This window comes from Oryctolagus cuniculus, chromosome 6 (assembly GCF_964237555.1).
Source record: "Oryctolagus cuniculus chromosome 6, mOryCun1.1, whole genome shotgun sequence".
Taxonomy (NCBI): domain Eukaryota; kingdom Metazoa; phylum Chordata; class Mammalia; order Lagomorpha; family Leporidae; genus Oryctolagus; species Oryctolagus cuniculus.
Genome location: NC_091437.1, coordinates 96,012,284 through 96,026,608, shown reverse-complemented (window position 1 = coordinate 96,026,608; position 14,325 = coordinate 96,012,284). Strand labels below are relative to the sequence as shown.

At 40.6% G+C, this 14,325-nt stretch overlaps 1 protein-coding gene across 19 annotated transcripts in view; it reads left to right on the top strand.

Moving 5' to 3' along the window:
• Positions 1–14,325, top strand: part of NCOA2 (nuclear receptor coactivator 2) — a 299,416-nt gene that overhangs the window by 67,788 nt on the left and 217,303 nt on the right. Inside the window, exon 1 of one of the 19 annotated variants that reach the window (XM_051844539.2) lies at positions 9,517–9,605. The exons of 16 other annotated variants lie outside the window; for them this stretch is intronic. The gene's annotated coding sequence lies outside the window, so the exon portion shown is untranslated. Of the gene's footprint in view, positions 1–9,516; positions 9,633–14,325 lie in introns of those variants that run through there. 2 more of the 19 variants (XM_051844547.2, XM_051844540.2) reach the window with 2 other exon arrangements.

Below are 14,325 nucleotides of genomic sequence, written 5' to 3'. Positions count from 1 at the left end.
TTCTCTCTCTCTCTCTCTCTGCCTCTGCCTCTCTGTAACTCTGTCTTTCAAATAAATAAATAAATCTTAAAAAAGAGAAAAACATAGTTGGGTCTCTGCTAGTCACATGAAAGACCTGCTTTGAGGTGCCTGGCTCCTGGCTTCTGTCCCTGGCTGTTTGGTGCATTTGGGGAGTGGACCAGTAGACAGGGTTACTTATTTCTCTCTCACCCTTCCTCTCTCCCCTCCTCTCCCATCTCCCTTTACCTTTCAAATAAATCACAAATATTAATGAGTTTATGTTAGTGTTCATCTGTTTGGAAGGGGTCCTGGTACATGCCCTTTATACATATGAACCTGTCGCCATCAGCTTTTGGAAGGGACTCATCCCTCACTCTCAGCTGCTCTGAAAGATAACTCTCTTTTCCTTTGAGGTACCCATGTCTTCTTTCTTCACACAGTTACTCAAGAGTGACTTTTGAGTTATCTCACAGCAGTAGTTAGCTGTGCACTGTATTCATAGTATCATTATTCACAATGGCATAGAAGTGTAAATGCCTCAGGTGTCCAGCATTCTGAGTGCCTAAGTGAAAGGCAGTCTGTGCTCCCACATGTAATCGGATGTTATTTAGCCCTAGAAAGGAAGACAATTCTGACACGTTAAATGAGGATGAAGTGGTGCAGTTAAAACAGTGTGAGTGTACTTAAAGTACTGAACTGCACATGTAAAAATGAAATGGCGAATTTTGTTACGTGTATTTTACCACAGTTTTAAAAAGCACCCCCTTAAAACTGGATCTAAAAATCTGTCCAGCTGTTGCAGTGTATTGCTTTAATCGACAAACAGACGCTCATTGGCAGCAGCTTGTTCTGCGGTGGTTGAGAACAACCAGCTCAGCGAGGCTCTCTGGGTAACTGACACCACGAGTGTGTTGTATCAATTCATAAAAAGCTCATTGTAGAAGTTGGAGATGGGGAAAGCAAGTCGTAGAGGGGCAGTGTGAGCAGAGTTTGGGTGGGAGTAGCAGCAGGATTGGGTGGGATGTGCCCCGGGTGATTGAGACATGTACATGGAGATAATTGAGTCTTTCTTTGGTGGCTTCTACCAAGGACCTAGCCGTATGCCATTTATTGCAACTTGTTATGACTGGCGTTTGAAGGTAAGCACTGTGCTGTGAGTTATTAGGGTTGATGTAAAGACCAGCCTAGAACTCTCTACTCTGAACAGTTTGTTGATCTAATGGGCAAGATACGCTATATGGACCACTGCTAAGATACAAGACAGTCTGATAAGCAGGACTAAGGATATTTTTGTCATCAGAGATGACATCACAGAAGGTGTCTGAAGAAATGGAAGCAGAACTTTGAAAGATGGAAGGGTTGGTAATTGGTTGAAATAATGGAGTTTTAGATTCAGGGTGAACACGTGGCAGGAATAGATGTGGGGAAGCTGGGCCCGGCTCTCGTAGGAGAGGGAAAGAGCTTTGTGTCTTGAGAGAAGAGCATCCATACTGGTTACAGTAGGAGTAAGGCAGCAAGTGCAGCTTGAGAGCAGGTTATGGAGAGTTTTGAGTGTCCTGTGAAAGAGTTTGAACTTAATTATGCTAGCAGTCGGGAACTGTTGGAAGCTTTTTAGGGTGGGTCAAGTTGATGTATGTTGCCCCAGGAAGCAGAAAGGCTGACTTGGTCTAATTTGTAATCAACTATTGGTTCTTTGGTGTCTGCCCAAAGTGGGAAATTTACCTCAGATAAATGAATAAAAAGGAATCAAATCGGGCCTTCCAAGCGAAGCACACGTATTAAGGATTGATTCAGTTCACATTCTAGAACCGCTGGAAGAGTTTTTGAGCAGAGTGTGATATGATAAAAGCTGCTCTAAATATCAGGCGGCTGTGTGTAGAACGAATCGTGTAGATGAGACAGCCTAGTTAGTTGAAGGGCTATTGAAAGGTGCTGAGGCCGGGAGTAGGGTAGTAGCAGCTGAAACAAAACAGGTGGACCTGAGGTAGAGGAAATGGTGAAAGGAGGAAGGAGGGAATTAACAATTAAGAAGCATATTTTATGTGCAAAACATTTATTGCCTGACAGTGTGTGTAGCTGGTCAGTATTACCCATTTTTAGAAGACACAAAATGCCGGCGCCGTGGCTCACTTGGCTAATCCTCCGCCTGTGGCGCTGGCACACTGGGTTCTAGTCCCGGTTGCTCTTCTTCCAGTCTAGCTCTCTGCTGTGGCCCGGCTGTGGCCCGGCTGTGGCCCGGGAGGGCAGTGGAAGATGGCTCAAGTGCTTGGGCCCTGCCCCCGCATGGGAGACTGGGAGGAAGTACCCCACTCCTGGCTCCGGATCAGCGTAGCGGCCATTAGGGGAGTGAACCAACAGAAGGAAGACCTTTCTCTCTGTCTCTCTCTCACTGTCTATAACTCTCTCTTTGTCTCTCTCTCTCTCTAACTCTGCCTGGCAGAAGAAAAAAAAAAAAAAAGAGGAAGACACAAAATACCATACGGCTCAGGCAAGGGGCACGTTGTTGTGAAATGAATGGGTAAAGAATCTTGGCTAGAGCAAGCTGAAGTTGGGGGAGGGGGTCCTGGGTGGCCTTTAGGACGGCTGGATTGACAGGTGTAGGTCACCATCAGCGTGCACTGGCTTTGCTGTCTGTGTTCATAGTTGCACCTATGTCAGTGATTTTCAAGCTTCCGTGTTTCAGTACCCTGTAAAATGCAAACCCTCTAAAATCTGGAAAGTTGGAGTAGGAAGTTTGTGTTTTGCTGCTGATGGATACTGGTATTGCCTGAAAGACAGTCTGCCCGAGCAGGTTATTCATGGTGGTGTTGGAACAGGGCAGTGCTTGCTGTTACTGAGCAAGAGGTTTAATCTCTCATGCCCAGGGCCCAGGACTGCCTGACACTGGCAGAGTTCAGGGAAATCTCTCTTCTCCCAATTGCATTGCAGAGCTGAAAGGACCTGGGACTGATGCAGCCCTGGGTGAGTTGATGGCACCAGTCCCCTGAGGCTGGTGTGAGAGTGAACATTTCTGATTATTCTGCACTTGCAGCAATTTAAATTTCAGTTAATCCATTCAAGTCTGCCAATAAAAAACTCTAGGCTTTGATATGTTTTTCAAACAGCTGGAAAAGACCAGTCTAGCCAGCTCTTTGATAAATGCAGCAACCAAATATTAGGTGGCAGGAAGATTGGGGGAAAAGAGAATGTAATCTGGAGTATGAAATCTTAGGTTTGGTTCCTCACTTTGCCACTAGCAAGAAGACCCTGTACAAGTTATTTAAACTCGGTTTTCCCTGGTGCTTTGTAAAATGAAAGTGATCACATTTACCCCCCAGGCCTGCCCTGGTCACCTGAGGTAAGGACTGCAGAATAGGCACTTTGTGATGTGAGTAGGAAGGTTTATTCCTTGTCCCATCTCCACTGCGTGAGGTGTTGAGCAACCACAGCCCAGCTTTTGTAAAGCACGGCCTTCTCTGAACTATGGACTCCTGGAGTTTGATCTACAAAGATTAAATAGACTTAGTGCGGTCAGAGCAAGAAGGCAAGAGTTGGTCAATTGTGAGTTATTTAAAATAGGGAAAAAATTAATTTGATGTAAGCATCGGAATTTGCTGTTAAAATCTGTTTGAATTGTAGTAATCTTATACACACTCATATATATCATAAAGTATCTTTAAAAAAGAAAAAGCCCCACCTCCAAAAAACCAATAACAAAACTTATGACTAAACTTAGCAAAGGGGATTTTGGTAGACTTTTCTATCAGCTTCCACAGAAAGACCTCTTTATCTATTTAAAGTTAGGAATAGTTGGGAAAAGGGTTTAGTCAGACCAGCTTTCTTGAAATGTACACAGAAATGTAATCATACTGTAATACATAGTAGTATTGTGGAAATATTCAAGTGTAGGTGGTTTTCTTTTAATTATTAAGCACGGTTTTAAAACTTGATTACAGATGTAGCCATTTTAATTCAAAGAGGGCTAATCTTGGCACAAACACAATTTTAGTTGTTTTGTAACTGAAAAAGTGGATGTGCCCTTAAAAAAAATTCCTAGAAATTTAAAAAATTTGGAGTGCATATTTAGTTTGACCCGCTTTAGCTACAGTCAAGTCAGCCCCTTCTAACTCCAGTTACTGTTTACTGAGTATTTGTGTTTGTAGTAAAATAGTTCCTTTGCAGATCTTAAGATGGCTTCTATCATCACACAGTGACTACTTTTCATAAATATTGCCTTTGAAACCTTAATAAGAAATCCATGTAACATGAATGTGAGTGAGAATCCTGTTGACCTTAAGAGAATTTTGCATTCTAACATTTTCAGTGCCGCTATTCAAGTCATTGTGTTAGTCAGTCATGGCTTAATTGTTTCAAACTGTAGTTTGTGTGTGAAAACTGCATTTAGTTAGACTGCATTGGCTGCAACTGACTGTAACAGCTTCATGATTTTATTTTGTTCACAATATATTTGATTGCTGCTTCACTGAATATGAGATTTTGCTTTAGAGAATTTAAATGTAAGCATTTAAAGATAAAGCTTAAATGAAAATTAAAGCTTAGCTTAAAATGAACTTGGCTAAAAGTCTGACTTTTATTTTGATTTCTCTGGTAGTATGCAGTTTGCTCAAAAAAAGTGGATTAAAAAATAACATCAAAATGTTATACTTCTAGAAAGTTTGGTACAAACTAATATGTAGCATGCATTTCTTCCTCTCCCTCATCCTTTCTTTTAAAAAGAAGACTTATTTATTCGAAAGGCAGAGCTTCAGAGAGAGAGTGAGAAACAGGGACAGATCTTCCATCCACTGATTCACTCTGCAAATAACTGCAGTAGCCAGGACAGCGCCAGGCTAAAGCCAGGAGCTGAGAATTGCATCTAGGTCTCCCATGGGGACCACAGGAATTTGGGCCATCTTCTGCTGCCTCCTAGGTGAATTTACAGGAAGCTTGATTGGAAGCCTGGAGTAGTTGAGACTCAATCCTGGGCACTCTAGAATGAAATATGGGTACCCCAAGTGGCTTAATCCATGGTGCCGCAGTGCAATTTTAGACACTAACTTTTAACTTACGGTAGGAATATTTCAGTTACTGTTAATTATTAATTCTTAGTGAACTGAAGAGAATTGTAAGAAAGGAAAACATCTCTGAATAATTCATACAGTTGTCATTTTTCAAATTAGCTTAAAATTTTAGTAGCATTTTGTATTTGAGCAAACTAGATTTTGAATTCAGAGACCCATATAACTGTAGTAAAAATTCAGAGACTCAAATGACCCTTTGTGATGGGCTTTATGTGCTCTGTTGTGTCAGATTTATTTTAAATTCTTTTACATTTAGTATTCACCTAATACTACAGTAAAAGTTAGATTCTAATTTTTGTTTTGTTTTAGTAAAAAAGCTTTATGCTGTTGTTTCTATATACAGAACTAATAGATAATTTTGCTTTTGACCATTATTTTGAGAGAGAATTCCGGAACATGGTATGTGAAAAATAGAAATATATTTGCAAAATTTTGTTTTTTGTAATGAAATGCTGTGCTGTGTGCACATTTTAGCTAGTAAGCACCCATCCATTTTTGTTAGAACTATTTTCTAGACTGAGTAATCCTAAATCAATGGGAATATGAGACTTCAAAACAAATTAGCTTATGAAAGTTTTTTGTTTGGGAGAGAAAAGTTACTGTGTGAATTTCTTTTCTGTTTGCTTTGAGTCCCTACCTCTTCCATATGACTGATGTCAACCAACTCTTGGTTGTTAGAAACACTTTCATTTAACCACTTCAACTGGACATCCTTTCTAATTGTAGTACACACATTGGTACTTTTTAAGGTTACAGAAATACAGTTTGTCCTTTTGTTGTGACTCAGTAAATATGCACATGAATTTTTGTTGAGTTGTCTTCAGCATATTGCTTTAATGTTATGACATTTGACTGCCAAATTCTAATTTCTTGAGGTTTTTTTTCCTGTGGCTATTTTTTTTTTACTATGTACATTCATAGTCTTTTCATCATGTTCTTCGTTTGATGCAAATAAGAAACCAGGTAATAGAAGCAATCACCACCACCGCCATTTATTGAGTGTTTTGTAATCTTAACATCAACTCCATGTGAAAGACATTTATCCCCATCCAGAGGGAAAAAGTCAGGCTTAGGCAGGCTGAATAATGTACTACAGCTCAGGGAGTTAGTGAGGGTTAAGATGGAATGTGACTCAGGCGACTTTTCCTATATGCATTCAAATCTATATGCCAAGAAATGTGTACATATCAGTAAAGACATTTCCACTGGTACCCTAGCAAGTTCCCTCCCACACCCCTTTCCACTAGTGTCTCACCACAAGATAACTGCTACTGTGATCTCTGTCACTATCGATGCAGATGGGTCCCACTGTGTTAGTCGGCTTCTCAGTACTGTAACGAAATAGCTAAGGCAAGCTACTCAAGGAGAGATTGCTGAGCTCCCAGCTTTGGATGCTCAAGGTTCAACTGGCATGCGAAGGCCCCCACAGAGCACGCAGAAGAAGAGTCACCCAGGGGGCCAGGAGCAGAGCTTGGGTGGGCCCCAGCACAGGCTTTTTTCTTTTCTTTTTTTTTTTTTTTAATATTTATTTATTTATTCGAAAGGCAGTTACAGAGACATAGAGGCAGAGGGGGCTGGCACCGCGGCTCACTAGGCTAATGCTCCGCTGCGGCGCCGGCACCCCGGGTTCTAGTCCCGGTCGGGGTGCTGGATTCTGTCCCGGTTGCCCCTCTTCCAGTCCAGCTCTCTGCTGTGGCCCGGGAGTGCAGTGGAGGATGGCCCAAGTCCTTGGACCCTCCACCCGCGTGGGACACCAGGAGGAAGCACCTGGCTCCTGGCTTCGGATGAGCGCGGTGCACTGGCCGCAGCGGCCATTAGGGGAGTGAACCAACGGCAAAGGAAGACCTTTCTCTCTGTCTCTCTCTCACACTAACTCTGCCTGTCCAAAAAAAAAAAAAAAAGAAGAAGTAGAGAGAGAGAGAGAGAGAGATAGGTCCCATTTGCTGGTTCACTCCCCAGATGGCCGCAATGGCCTGGGCTGGGCTGATCTGAAGCCAGGAGCCTGGAGCTTCTTCCAGGTTTCCTACATAGCTATGGTGGCCCAAGGACTTGGGCCATCTTCTACTGCTTTCCCAGGCCATAGCAGAGAGCTGGATCAGAAGTGGAGCAGCTGGGACCTGAGTCGGCATTGTTGGAACTGCAGGCAGCAGCTTTACCTGCTAGGTCACGGCATCATCCCTAGCGCAGGCTTTTATTATTTTATTATTGCCTAAGAACCTCTTGCTAGGCCCCATCTCCTAAAGCAGGGGTGGGGAATGCCAACCCCACCGGCCATATCAGTCTCACGAAATCGTTCGGTCTGGCCCTGCCAAGGCAACCACAGGCTGGACTCAAAATTCAGTAAATCTAGAACAGGTTAATTTTTAAGTTGATAATTTTGTATGGGTTATGAATGATGTTATGGATATCCAAATGGCCCTTTGGAGAAAAAAAGGTTCCCCACGGCTGTTAAAGGTTCTAATACCTCCCAGTAGTGCCACACTGAGGACCAAGGCTTTAACACCTGGGCCTTGGGACATTCAACATCCAAACCATATTACCTACGTATTAGTTTAACTATTTTTGAATTTTCAAAAGTTGAATCATATGGGATGTGCTCTTTTTATGTCAAGCCTCTTTAGCTCAGCATCTGTGTTGTAGTGTTAGTTTTTCTTTTTTGCTTTGCACTGTTATTTGGATATGCTATTTTTTTTTTTTCTCATTTGAGAGACAGAGGCACACAGAAAGACACACACACATACACACAAAATGTGTGTGGCTCACTCCCTAAATGCCTGCAATAGCTAGGACTGGGCCAGGTTGAAGCTGGAGCCAGGAACTCAATCCAGGTTTCCCACGTGGGTGGCAGGGATGCAACTCTTTTGTTTCTTCGAATAGAGCCAGGGCTTGAGCATAACCACTCTGATATGGGACTTGGGCTTCCCAACTGGAGTCCACACTGTCTTTTTGGAAATTTAGTTATTAATTCTATTGATGGACTTTTGGGTCATTTCCAGATTAGGCTATTGTGGATAAAACTATAAATATTCTTGTACATGTTTTTGGTGGACATGAACCTTCACTTCTCTTAGATATATACCCCAAGCAAAATTACTAGATCTTGAAAATAATATGTTTTGAGCTTGAATACGTATATCTGAGACTTCTGTGTGTCTGCATTCTACATCCATGGATGTACCAACCATGCATGGAAAATTAATGAGAAAAAAATTTACTTCCTTGAATACTAAGGGACAACTGTTCTATCAGTTCTTTAAGAGGCTAAATCAGTTTACACTCCTTCAGCGATGTATTGGGAAGATTTATTTTATTTATTTATTTGAAAGGCAGAGTTAGAGAGGGAAGGGGAGAGGGTAGAGATTTTCTATGCTCTGGTTCACTCCCAAAAAGCCACAACAGCCAGGGAAGGGCCAGGCTAATGTCAGGAGCCAGGGGCTTTCTCTGGGTCTCCCAAGTGTGTGCAGGGGCCCAAGGACTTGTACCATCCTTTGCTGCCTGCCCAGGCACATTAGCAAGGATCTGGGTTGAAGAGGAGCAGCTGGGACTTGAACCTATGCCTGTATAGGACGCTGGTGGCAGATTAACCTACTGTGCCACAACGCCAACCCCTCACTCTTTTTTTTTTTTTTTTAAATTTTAATTATCCTAGTAGAATATCTAATTTGATGTCAGGGAATTGGAAATTAAATTGTTTTAAAATGAGAAATATTTAATGCGAAAAGCCTATACTTATTTCTGTGTAGACCTTAATAGGTGTATACGTGATCTTGAACATTGATGAAGTTTGTTTCTGCTATTTTCTGTTATTATAAGCAAGCCTTGATTGCTTGTTTAATCCCTGATATTAACACATTTCTTCCATAGAAGGAACAAGCTCACTATTCTAGAACTACTTGTTTAGAATTTTAGTTAATGAAATGCATTTAAGAGGATAAAGATCTCTATTCAGAGAATCATTTATAAATGCTATCCATCTACAAGAGACTTGGGGAGGACAAGAAAAATTTTCTCTGGAAATGTCACAGGAAGTATAGAAGCATAAAAATTTTGTTGTAGAACTCAGTTAAGACCTTTGTAAGTGAAAATCAAGAATTTTGTTAATCAAAATACAGAAGTTACATATAATCCTCAGAGCTTTATCTAGAATCTTATTCATTAGCTGGTTTATATAATCTCACAAGCAGTTACTGCTAAAAATTACTTGCATTGATAATTCTTGTTTTCCCTGGTCCCGTGCAAGTTACGCATGTGTGACTTTTCTGTATGTGTCTCCTGTATGATGACGAGTCTCATCTGAAACTGATGTATAATGGTGCTAAGTTGTGTAACTTGCCATACCAGTTTCACAGTGTTTTTGTTTTGCTCAAAGTAGATGAAAGGTTTATTTAAGTGTGGCTACACTGGTACTGCATTCCTGGTGATCTTGGTAGGTTAATGACAATCTGTCATAGAAATCAGGAAATGTGGGTTGAGTCTCTGAGATGCATGTAGCCGGTTCATTAAAATGCTGCTTCCCGAAGGACTGGGGATTGCTGGAAGTCTCTGGTGGGTAATGCAGCTTAAAACTTGGAGGTTGGTTGGTTTCTGTGTATCTAGCTGTCTGTCTAGTGCATCTGTCTATCATCTGTGTAGTTGTATCTTTATTCTGTCTTTTAAACTCCGTTCCTACACCTGTGCTTAGTCAAATGCTCCACTATATGATTGCTTGCTCTAGTAAGGCTAAAAATCTTGTTAGTAATCCAGGTAAATTTCTTTCCGTGTTTCCGTTCTTAAATTTTGTTTTAATTGAAACGTTTTGCCTATTTGTGAAGTCATGTTGTGAGGTTGTACTTTTCCTTTGTCTCTTTGGTTGGCTTTTAACTGAGTTAACTTCATCAGTTAGTGTTGTGATTTTATGCCCCCATTTTTTAATTATAGAGGTTGGGTTGAAAATTGTTTAAAATAAATGTTTTTGAAATACAGTCAGTTCAAGCAGAGCAGTTTTGGTACTTAGCAAGCTTTATAATATTTTTTGAACAATATTTATTTAAATTGATTATTATAGATTTTGTGAATAATGTCAAGCTTTCTCATAGATGTCTACAATGCATGTTCACATTTACTAGTAATCTTGTTCTGTTGAGTGCTTTGTTACCAGCATACTAAATTTGAATATTTCAGATTCCTTAAATGATATTACTATTCACAATGCAAATGAGTACAAGGCAGGATTGTTGCCCATTTAAATTGAAGGTTGTTCCTTTGACTGTTCATATATGCCTGTGATGTAAGGAAAGAGATGGCACCAGCAGGATGTATTAATCTTCTTGAGCAAACTTCAGGATATATGTAATCTTGTAATAGAAATGAAAAACTTTGAAGTCAGACGAAGCTAGCTTAAGCAAAGGCAGTGAAGTGGGCTAGCTGATGGAGGACTGTTGGGATGGGCACGAGTGCATTACTGATCATCCAATCCTAGTGCCATCTCTAGGGAAACCCAGTAAATGCATTGTTTATTAGAACCTCAGCAGAGATAGTCAAGGGCTTGTATTTCTTTAAGGTTGTTTCTTTCTTTTGTAAGTTAGTGTCGAGGGACTACTACCAACACACTTATTTAAAGTCTAAGACCAGTGAAAGCCAAGTCTCACTGTCCCTGTTCTACCTTTTATGTACCTGGGTAGTCTGGAGGGTTGGGAAGAGAGCTAAGAGTTACCAGTGTGTTTAGGAGTGAAGCTGCATAATGGATGAGGCACTGCAGTAGCTTTTTTAAATCTTCAGCATTGGATCCATGGAGGCTATGACCAGTCTTCATGATCCATCGTCTGTAAGTAATACAAGAAATTCAAATTCCCTAACAGTTTTTCTCACGTGACGTTTCCTTGTTACATATTTTACAAAAGACATGTCTTCCACATTATTTTAAGTTCTTTGTGTAGTTCTGGGATCACAGCTGGCTGTGTGTATGTGTAGGTGAAAAGCAGAAAGGCCAGTTTTCCAGGGCTTTATTTGCATGAATTGTGATGCTCTCACTGTTTCGAATTAACAGCAGTGAAATGGTTGTATCATTTCACATGTATGTGGGGGAACTTAAATAAGAGGACTTTATGTACTTTCCTGTGTATTCACAGACTGATGGATCTGTGGGTAGGAATTGATTACTGAGGGTAGGAACACAAGTGCTTTGTATCTACACACACACACACACACACACACTCACTCACACTCACAGTTTGTATTGTAAGTACTAGTCCACTTTGAAAATTGTACTACATTATACTAAGCTGATCTTCTGTATATTAAGAGAATCGAAAATGAATCTTGATGTGAATGGAAGGGGAGAGGGAGTGGGAAAGGGGAGGGTTGTGGGTGGGAGGGACGGTATGGGGGGGGAAGCCATTGTAATCCATAAGTCGTACTTTGGAAATTTATATTCATTAAATAAAAGTTAAAAGAAAATTGTACTACATTTAAATATATTATGGGTGCTGGGAGAAATTGAGAGGAGTATCATTAAGAACTTTAGGAGTTTCGATGGAAGTCTCTTCAAGCTTAACACAGTGTTTGGCTTGTCTTGCCGGTTGTGTGGAGATGAGGAGTAGTACAGGGTAGTACAGGCTGGTTTCCTGGTGGCTCCGTTTAAGCTGTGTCTGCTACCAGAATGGTAGGTGTGTCCCAGGGAGAGCAGTCAGCAGCTTATAGTTTTGGTGGTAATGACCTCCACTTATGATGAGGTAGAGGTGACGAAGCTTTGGCCAGAAAGACCAGAATGCCAGGTGAGGTGACAATGATTCTGGGGGAAGCTAGGTTCTATTTTAGCCTCTATAAATAGACTAGATTCTTAAATAAAAAAGTAGAAAGGAGAACTTTAGTTAAGGTACCTTTTTTTAAATTAGTAAAATGGATAAATGGGCGAAAGATTGTCCTTTGTTAATTAAGCTGTTAAATGAACATTTTCAAGAATTACACATTGGTATAATTTAATTTCCCTCCCCTCCCCTCCCCTCCCCTCCTCTCCCCTCCCCTCCCCTCCCCTCCCCTCCCTTCCATTCGATTTATTTATTTGAAAGAGTTACAGAGAGAGGTAGAGACAGAGAGAGAGGTCTTCCATCGGCTAGTTCACTCCCCAGATGGCTGCAACAGCTGGAGCTACGCCGATCTGAAGCCAGGAGCCAGGAGCTTCTTCCAGGTCTCCCACGTGGGTGCAGGGGCCCAAGGACTTGGGCCATCTTCTACTGCTTTCCCAGGCCATAGCAGAGAGCTGGATTGGAAGAGGAGCAGCCAGGACTAGAACCGGTGCCCATATGGGATGCTGGCGCTTCAGGCCAGGGTGTTAACCTGCTGAGCCACAGTGCTGGCTCCTAGTATTACTTTTCTAAAAAGTCACTTTGGCTTTATGTATCAGAAGGCTTGCAGGCTGATCCTCTCTTTTGACCTAGGAATGCTTAGGAATTAATTGTGTATCCAAATGAAGATTTGTATGTAAAAATTTCCATCATACAGTTTCTGTAAATAGTGAAACAATGGAAACAGGACTGTATAACAGGGAAGAAATGGTTAGATAAATGATGCCATATTCTTATGATAGCAACAGCAGTAGTTGTGAGGAGAAATAAATATAAAGTTTACAGTTAGTCATATTTAAAGATATGACAAGAAAAACACCTGAAAGAAACCGAAGGAAAATATTATCTAGAATATTAACAAAAGTTACTTCATGCGGGGGGTAGTGAACATTTCCCCTCTGTTTTATGCTTTTCTCTATTTTCCACAATGAATTTTTATTTGTTTTATAATTTTAAAAAGGAAATTTTAAAAAGAACAAGAGTGAAAGATAACTTCATTAAAGAGAGAAGGGTAGAACTGAAAGAGCTACTACAGACATGAGGCCAAGGTTGGAAACAGAAGATCTAATACTTCTGGAGCAAGTTCCAGGGACAGCAAAACCTTCCTGGAATGGATGAGAAAGGGTATGCATTTTCTTCTGAGGTTGTTGATCTGTAGAGTATATAATGCATGGGCAAGAATGATATTAGTACAGCTTTTCTCTACTTGCACCTTCAGTACTTGGTACTTGATGAATTCATAGAGAATGAGTGAGTGAATGAATGAAAGAAAGTTTACATTATGTTTTGGATACAAAATGACAAGAGTAAACCTCATTGTATCCTTTTGGAGGTAGCATTATTGACAAGATAGAGAAAACAGACATTTGAGGTAGAATAATCAATTATTGGCTTACATATTTTATTTTGTCCCAAGAATGTGTATGCTAAGCATATGCAAATAAACTTTGAAAAGTGGAATCCTTTATTATTTGAGACAGATTTGGAAAGGGAGAGAAAAACCAGTAGCAGAGCTAGTTAGGGTGGTGGGTGGAACTAGCCACAGGTGTGGCAAGGGGCTGGGGCTAGGAACGAAGACCCCAGACTGTTGAGAGAACCAAGTTCATCTCTACTGAGGATCAGGATGACCCTAGAAATGCTGTGCTAATTTGCCATATAACATTGAATGTTGTGTGTACATGTATATAGTATTCCTGAATTTTATATTATTGTACACTATATATATATATTTTATATATGTACACAATATTATTCCTGAATTTTTAGACCCTCTTGAGGGGGATCCATTTTATTTTATTACATTTATGTTTCCTAAAAAACCTGGAAATTATTTTAATAGGCTTCTATCAAGTGGTAGGAATATTAGTTTGGTAGACATATTCATCAGGTGAAACAATTAATAACCATACACCCAGCAATCTAATTTACCTGTTGTTTGTAGAAACTTGGTTGTGGTAATAAATTATGTATCCCCAGGCGGTGAATCCCACCCCCAACTCCCCAGGTTGAATAGTTAGCAAAGGATATAATATAGCACATAATCTTTTTTTTTTTTTTTGTCTGTTAAAAAAACTTACTTGAAATGCAGAGAGACAGAGATTGTCCAAATGTAGGCTCACACCCCAGGTACCTGCAAAAACTGGGACTAGGCCAGACCAAAGCCAGGAGTGGGAACACAATCCGGTTCTTCCATGTGGGTGGCAATGGCTTAATTACTTGAGCCATCACCTCTCAGCTCCCAGGATGCACCAAGAAGCTGGAATTGGGAGCAAAGCTGAGACTTGAATGCAAATAGTCATTATTTTTTAGCGTATTAGTCTTAACATTAGTGACTTGAAGTTTGCTAATTATTCTTAACCCAGATAATTTTGCTCTTCACTGTGAAAATTACTTCTGTCTTGATGTGCTTTCTTGCTGTTGTTATATTCAATATCCAAATTGTA